This window comes from Ovis canadensis, chromosome 24, assembly GCF_042477335.2.
Source record: "Ovis canadensis isolate MfBH-ARS-UI-01 breed Bighorn chromosome 24, ARS-UI_OviCan_v2, whole genome shotgun sequence".
Taxonomy (NCBI): domain Eukaryota; kingdom Metazoa; phylum Chordata; class Mammalia; order Artiodactyla; family Bovidae; genus Ovis; species Ovis canadensis.
The window spans coordinates 42,360,747-42,368,696 of NC_091268.1; positions in this window are offsets into that span (position 1 = coordinate 42,360,747).

Here is a 7,950-nt window from a genome sequence, read left to right on the forward strand (position 1 = left end):
TCTAAGTGTGAGAGTCCCCGGACAACGTGGGTCTCAGAGCTCTGCTTGTCTACCTCCAGGGACAGGGAGCTCACCACCTCTGGAGACCTGGCCTATCTTTAGGTGGCTCCGTCAAAACAAAATTGGTCCTTGTTGGGAGGGGATTTCTGGTAACCTCAAGGGTCCAAGAACCCAGTCCTGTTCATTCATGACCACCTTTCCTCTCTCCATCTTCACGGCTTAACATCTCGTCAACTTCTCTACCCCTGCAATGGGGCCTTGGCCACCAAAAGGCCTCAAACCTACTTTTTCAAAGGTCCCCAGTGACCTCCTCTATGTCAGATCCATCAGTTGCTCGCCAGGCCTTATCCTCCATGATCTTTCAGTGATGCATGACCCCAAGGACCCCTCTCTTCTTGACACCCTGCCCTCCTTGGCTCCCACCTGCCTCTTGCCTTCCACGCCTTCCCCTCCAAACTCTGGAGGTTGTTTCTCAGCATCCATCCAGACCCCCAGCTTCTTCCACCTCCCCTCCGCAGCAGGATTTCCTGGGCCTCCTCCCAGGGTCTCTTCTTTCTTTACCCACCCCCCCCCCACCTCCCCAGGTTCAGCCATGCCGACATGACTACAACATCCACTCTATACCTGCATGCCAGGTCCTCAGGGCAGCACCTACTATGTGCCTGAGCACTGAGTGAGCACCAAGAACAGACACCAAAACTGCAATCTCAGATGTGGGGATCCATAACTATTTTGAGTGAGGCCAGGGCTTTGGCACTGACCACCAAGACTGTGGTGGCCTCCCCTTTTCCCAATGAGCCCCTTCCTGTGCTCACCATCAAAGAGGGCATCTCTGTCCACTCAGCCCCTCAAAGCAGATAGAGAGCTCTTCTTGGCTCCCTCCCCATCCAAAGAATGCTACCATGTTCCAAGCATCTGCCAAGTCCCTGGTGCTCCACTGAGGAGCCCCCATAATTCTCCCAAACTCATAACAGCTACTGCCATTGTCCCAAGCATCCACATCAGGAAGCAGGCTTGAAATGCTTAAATAACAGCAAAGGGCAGGGCTGGGGCTCTTGCCTGCAACTTTTTTATTTTAAATTTTTATTTTCTGCCTACATGCCGCATGCAGAATCTTAGCTCCCCAGCCATGGATTGGACTCCCACCCCCTGCTTTGGAAGTGCAGAGTTTAAACCGCTGGACCATCAAGGAAGTCCCTGCCTGCACCTTTTGATGACAAAGCCCATTCCCGTAAAACCACAAGATTCCAGCCCCTCCCTCCACGGTCAAATCTAGAGCTGTCTCCTGGGTTCCATCCATCCCCACCACCCTTGTCAGTCTAGGCACTCACTGGTTTTTATCCAGACCATCAGAGCAGCCCCCTCTTGGGGACTTGCCTGGTGGTCCAGTAGTTAGGACTCAGCACTTTCACTGCCAGGGACCAGGGTTCAATCCCTCACTGGGGAACTAAGATTCCGTAAATTGTGCAAAGTGAACATGAAAGTTGTTCAATCATGCCTGACTCTGCGATCCCATGGACTATGCAGTCCATGGAATTCTCCAGGCCAGAATACTGGAGAGGATAGCCTTTCCCTTCTCCAGGGGATCTTCCCAACCTAGGGATCAAACCCAGGTCTCCCACATTGCAGGTGAATTCTTTACCAGCTGAGCTACCAGGGAAGTGTAAACCCATGCAGCGTGACCAAAAAAAAGAACACCCTTCTTTCTGCTCCTCTCACCTGCAACCCTTTCCCTTCACATCCTCAGATGCTGCTGCTGCTGCTGCTGCTGCTGCTAAGCCGCTTCAGTTGTGTCCGATTCTGTGTGACCCCATAGATGGCAGCCCACCAGGCTCCCCCGTCCCTGGGATTCTCCAGGCAAGAACACTGGAGTGGATTGCCATTTCCTTCTCCAATGCATGAAAGTGAAAAGTGAAAGTGAACTCGCTCAGTCATGTCCGATTCTTAGCAACCCCATGGACTGCAGCCTACCCTGCTCCTCCATCCATGGGATTTTCCAGGCAAGAGTACTGGAGTGGAGTGCCATTGCCTTCTCTGCCTCAGATGCTAGTGCTTCCCTAATAAATGAGATAATATCAATCCCCAACATCAACAAAGTCAACGTCCCCTGCCCCCACAGCTTCCCGGATTACACTCAGTAGCTGCTCTCTCATTTGGTCCCCATCCCCACAATCTCATCTCTCTTACTATTTGTTTCCCTGCTGCATGGACCCCAGGCCTTAATGACACCAAGGACCCCAAACACCTGGGAGTCTTTGGCTGTGTGGCTTCCCCTGCCAGGTATGCTGTTTTCTCCCTTCATTGACAGTCAGACTTCTCATCCTCCAAGGCCTAGTTCCAGCCTCTCCCAGCCATCCAGGCAAACAGCCTCACAAGGATTGGGCCGAGTCTGCTTCCACCTTAGACTAGCCTGGGCCCGACTCATTTCTGCTTCTCCCCAGCAGTCAACACGAGGTGAGGCACAAGATACATGTTCACTAAAAATCTGAATGGAGAGAAGAATGAATAGCATATTCCCTCATACCGTTATCCCAGCATAAAGACAACGGAAACAACTTCCATGAGCAAGGATTTTAAAAAATTGAAATATAATTGATATACAGTATAACTTATAGTTGTAGGCTATCAGTTCAGATTAGTCGCTCAGTCGTGTCCGACTCTTTGCGACCCCACAAATCACAGCACGCCAGGCCTCCCTGTCCATCACCAACTCCCAGAGTTCACCCAGACACACGTCCATCGAGTTCGTGATGCCGTCCAGCCATCTCATCCTCTGTCGTCCCCTTCTCCTCCTGCCCCCAATCCCTCCCAGCATCAGAGTCTTTTCCAATGAGTCAACTCTTCGCATGAGGTGCCCCAAGTACTGGAGTTTCAGCTTCAGCATCATTCCCTCCAAAGAAATCCCAGGGCTGATCTCCTTCAGAATGGACTGGTTGGATCTCCTTACAGTCCAAGGGACTCTCAAGAGTCTTCTCCAACACCACAGTTCAAAAGCATCAGTTCTTCGGTGCTCAGCTTTCTTCACAGTCCAACTCTCACATCCATACATGACCACTGGAAAAACCATAGCCTTGACTAAGCAGACCTTTGTTGGCAAAGTAATGTCTCTGCTTTTGAATATGGTATCTAGGTTGGTCATAACTTTTCTTTCAAGGAGTAAGCGTCTTTTAATTTCATGGCTGCAGTCACCAGCTGCAGTGATTTTGGAGCCCCCCAAAAATGAAGTCTGACACTGTTTCCACTGTTTCCCCATCTATTTCCCATGAAGTGATGGGGGGACCAGACGCCATGATCTTCGTTTTCTGAATGTTGAGCTTTAAGCCAACTTTTTCCCTCTCCTCTTTCACTTTCATCAAGAGTCTTTTTAGTTCCTCTTCACTTTCTGCCATAAGGGTGGTGTCATCTGCATTTCTGAGGTTACTGATATTTCTCCCGGCAATCTTGATTCCAGCTTGTGCTTCTTCCAGCCCAGCGTTTCTCATGATGTACTCTGCATGTAAGTTAAATAAGCAGGGTGACAATATACAGCCTTGAGGTACTCCTTTTCCTATTTGGAACCAGTCTGTTGTTCCATGTCCAGTTCTAACTGTTGCTTCCTGACTATAGTGTTTCACAATTTTTAAAGGTTATATTCCTTATGGAGAAGGCAATGGCACCCCACTCCAGTACTCTTGCCTGGAAAATCCCATGGACAGAGGAGCCTGGTAGGCTGCAGTCCATGGGGTCGCCAAGAGTCGGACACAACTGAGCGATTTCACTTTCACTTTTCACTTTCATACATTGGAGAAGGAAATGGCAGCCCACTCCAGTGTTCTTGCTTGGAGAATCCTAGGGACTGAGGAGCCTGGTGGGCTGCCGTCTATGGAGTTGCACAGAGTCGGACACGACTGAAGTGACTTAGCAGTAACAGTAGCAGTAGTCATTATAAAAACATTGGCTATATTCCCTATGGTATATATATAATATATGCTCATAGCTTAGTCATTTTATGCATAAGCATTTGTATCTTTCAATCCTCTTCCCCTATATTGCTTCTCTCCTACCCTCTCCCCACTGTTAACCACTAGTTTGTTTTCTGCTTTTTTGTTATATTCGCTAGTTTCTGGTGTTTTCTGGGTTCTACATATAAGTGATATCATACAGTATTTATCTTTGAGTTATTTTACTTAGCCTAATACCCTCCAAATCCATCCATATTGTTGCAGATGACAATTTTTTTTATGACTGAGTAGTATTCCATTGTGTGTGTGTGTGTGCATACACCACACCTTATTTGTTCATTTGTTGAAGCGCACTAACGTTGCTTCTGTATAACTGTAATATAACTAAAAATGCTGCTATTAACATTGGGGTGCATATATGTTTTTGATTTAGGGTTGTTTTTTTTTAAGCTATATACCAGGGAGTAGAATTGTTGGGTCATAAGGTAGTTCTATTTTTAGTTTTTTGAGAAACCTCCATAATGTTTTCCTTAGTGGCTACAACAATTTACAATTTATCAATGGTGTATGAGGATTTCCTTTTCTCCACATCCTCACCAACAGCTGTCATTTTTTTTTTTTTTTTTTGATGATAGCCGTTCTGAGTGGTGTGAGATGGTTTCTCATGGTGGTTTTGATTTGCATTTCCCTGATGATTAGCAGCATTGAGCACCTTTTCATGTATCTGTTGGCCATTTGTGTATCCTTGTTGGAATAATACCTATTTAGGTCTTCAAGACAGGGATTTTCGCTTGTTTTGTCCATTGCTGGTTCTCTAATGACACTATGGCACCTGGCACACAGTAGGTGCTCAATAAATATTCATTAAATGAAAAAAAAAAGCCCCACAGGGACTTTCTTGGCAGTCCAGTGGTTAAGGCTCTGCACTTACAATGCAGCGGGTGTAAAATGCAGGTTTGATCCCTGGTCAGAGAACTAAGATCTTACATGCTGTGTGCTGCAGTCAATATTTTTAAAAAGAAACTAAATATTGATTAAAGGAGTGAATGCATGAAAGATGCACAACTCAAAACCTGGCTGCAGCTCTTAGGATGGACACAGGCACACACAGTGTGATGGCAACGATAGTCTCCGTCATGCGTCAGTGATTGTGACCTCAACATATCCATGATCACTTAAAGTCTCCTCAATTCCCCTGCGAGGTGGGTTGCCTGGAACACACACCAGCCTCTCTGCCTAAGTGGCCTTTCTAGAGCATCAGTGTCACCAGGTCAGCTGCAGCGGGCGCTCCGCAGAAAGAGAGAGGCAGTGGAACTTCCCTCATCAAAGACGAGGGGTCCTGAGGAGAGGTGAGCTTGCTGTCCCCCAACCCAGCCCTTCGGGAGCGAGAGACAACCAGCACCACAGGGATTCAGTCTGAACAGTTCCGCTTTATTGCCACAAACTCTTGGTTTATATAGGCAAGCAGGGGGGTTTTGCAAGGGCCTTTACATAGTTGCACAATCATGTTAAAGGTCAAATCGTCATGTGCCATAGTTGTACCAATCACGTTCAAGGTCAAATCATAATATGCCATAGTTGCACCAATCTCGTTAAAGGTCAAATCGTCATGTGCCTTCATTATAACAGGAGTCTATGGTGATCACGCGCTGTCCACATGCACGGAAATCAAGAGAGCCAATCAAAAACTTTAAATAGACCACGCCCCTATCTCTTCTGCCAGGCGCCATCTTAGTTTCCTACCGCAAAGCTAACCCTTCTTTTTTAAGGTTTCCCATTTAGGGCCCCATAGTCAGGCCCTGCTCTGAAAACCTACCCTGTTCCCTGTTGCTGATGAGATAAAATCCAGACTTCCGCACCTTACTTTCCACTTTAGCATCCCCCATGTACCTGATTCCAGTCCCAAGGTAGTCTCCCCACCTCTATGCCTTTCTTCATGTTATTCCTGACTCTTGGAATACCCTTCCCTTTCCCATCCCCAGTTCTAATTCCTACTCTTCCTTCCAAGTTTAGCTGCAGGAGTCTTTCTTGAACTCCTGAAGCTGGAGAGCAGCTTGTTACATATAGAGATGACCAGGTCTCTTCCTCGGAAATTCTGAGTCAGTAGATCTGGGTTTTTAGCACGGACCTCTGGCAATTCTTATTTTCAGTCAAGTTTGGGAACTGTGGTAAATCAGATAAGCAAGGTTAAGGCTAGGTTATGCTACACAACAAACATCTCCCAAATCTGAATGATATAATACAACAAAGGTTTATTTTTGCCATGGGCCTGAGTTACTTCCCAGAGCACCTGTCCTTCAAGGGAGACTCAGAGACTTATCAGCCTAGTGGGCTCAGGTACCTCATATTGAAGGACTCTATCTGATTAATCTCTGCCTCCCCATGGTACCTGATATAGGACATAACGCACCTGCTTGCTCAGAAACAGAAGAAGAAATACCCATTTGACCTATTCATACATTAACCAGTATTTATTGAAACCCTGCTGTTTGTGCCAAGAGCCTTCCTGATAGCTCAGTTGGTAAAGAATCTGCCTGCAATGCAGGAGACCCCAGTTCAATTCCTGGATTGAGAAGATCTGCTGGAGAAGGGATAGGCTACCCACTCCAGTATTCTTGGGCTTCCCTGTGGCACAGCTGGTAAAGAATCCACCTGCAGTGTGGGAGACCTGGGTTCAATCCCTGAGTTGGGGGGATCCCCTGGAGAAGGGAACAGCTACCCGCTCCAGTATTCTGGCCTGGAGAATTTCATGGACTATATAGTTCATGGGGTCGAAAAGAGTTGGACATGAGCGAGTGACTTTCATTTTCACTGCTGTTTGTGACAGGACTATGCTCTGTGGCTAAAGACACAGAGGAGGGCAAAACAAACATCGACCTGTGCCGGGAGCCTGTGTGAGGAATCCCGCCTGTGACAAAGGTCATGAGGAAGGAAGCCTGACAAAACGCAAAGGCGTGATCCAGCTTCGAGGGTTCCCCCTGAGCTTTCCTGAACATCTACCCCCAAAAACCAGAGTCTGCCTGCTTTATTACTGTGCTTTTCACTCTTCTGACATTCTCTGGAAAAAAGTTAATTCTGGAAAAAAGTTAATTCAGGGCTTCAGTCTCCTGCATCAGCTCGAACCCCTTTGATGGCTCTCTAACTTGCCTGACAGGTTCCCCCAGACTTTTTACAATTTGTGAATTCTTACAGCCCCCCAACCGTGAGAGGCACAAAGCTTAAAGCATATTAAAGATACAGAGCCTTTTCTAAAGAGCTAAAAATTATATTGGTGATGGGTTTTCACTGTTGACTCAATGACTGCTGCCAGGCCTCCATATACTTTATCTTTTAGGCACCTGAAGGATATTAATCAATGTAATAGGAATATAGAAAAAGGAATATAGTAGTTTTGATGTTAGCAACACTAGACTTTTGAGTTAATTACTTTTCTCCTTATAAATCACTGTACTCATTTTCATTGTTATAAATCGTTGTATCTTTGCTATGTAAGAATGTAACTTTATTTAGTGCTTTCTGAGAGTGGCACCAGACTTTGGGAAGAACAACACCGTTAGGGCAAATAAGTCTTCTGGTTGACAAACCCTTATCAGAAAAAGGGCTGTAAAATGTTAATTGGCCCTCTGGCCAAAAGATGATGTAAATCACCTAAGACTTGTGTATACAACTAGGTATGCAGAGAGAAAGCCTGGTCTTGATAAGAGTCAGGGCTGCTGATGCTGCATAATTTTATATTATCCATTGATCTCTATGTACAAAAAAGGTATAAAAGGCCTTGACGGACAATAGGGGATGGGCCAGTCACTGGACTGGTTTCCCCTGTGTGGTCTATTCTCCTTCTCTCCTTTTCTGGCTGAATTCCCATCTAGGGCGTGGAGGCTCACCATGTCTGCTTACTTGCCCCGGCTTCTAAGATCCACGCGAGAGGGAGCCCAAGGTGGGGTATGCCCTGCTATTCAAGAGGACCCGGTGGCCTAACGTAGATGGTGCAAGTTCCTTGTCTGGATCT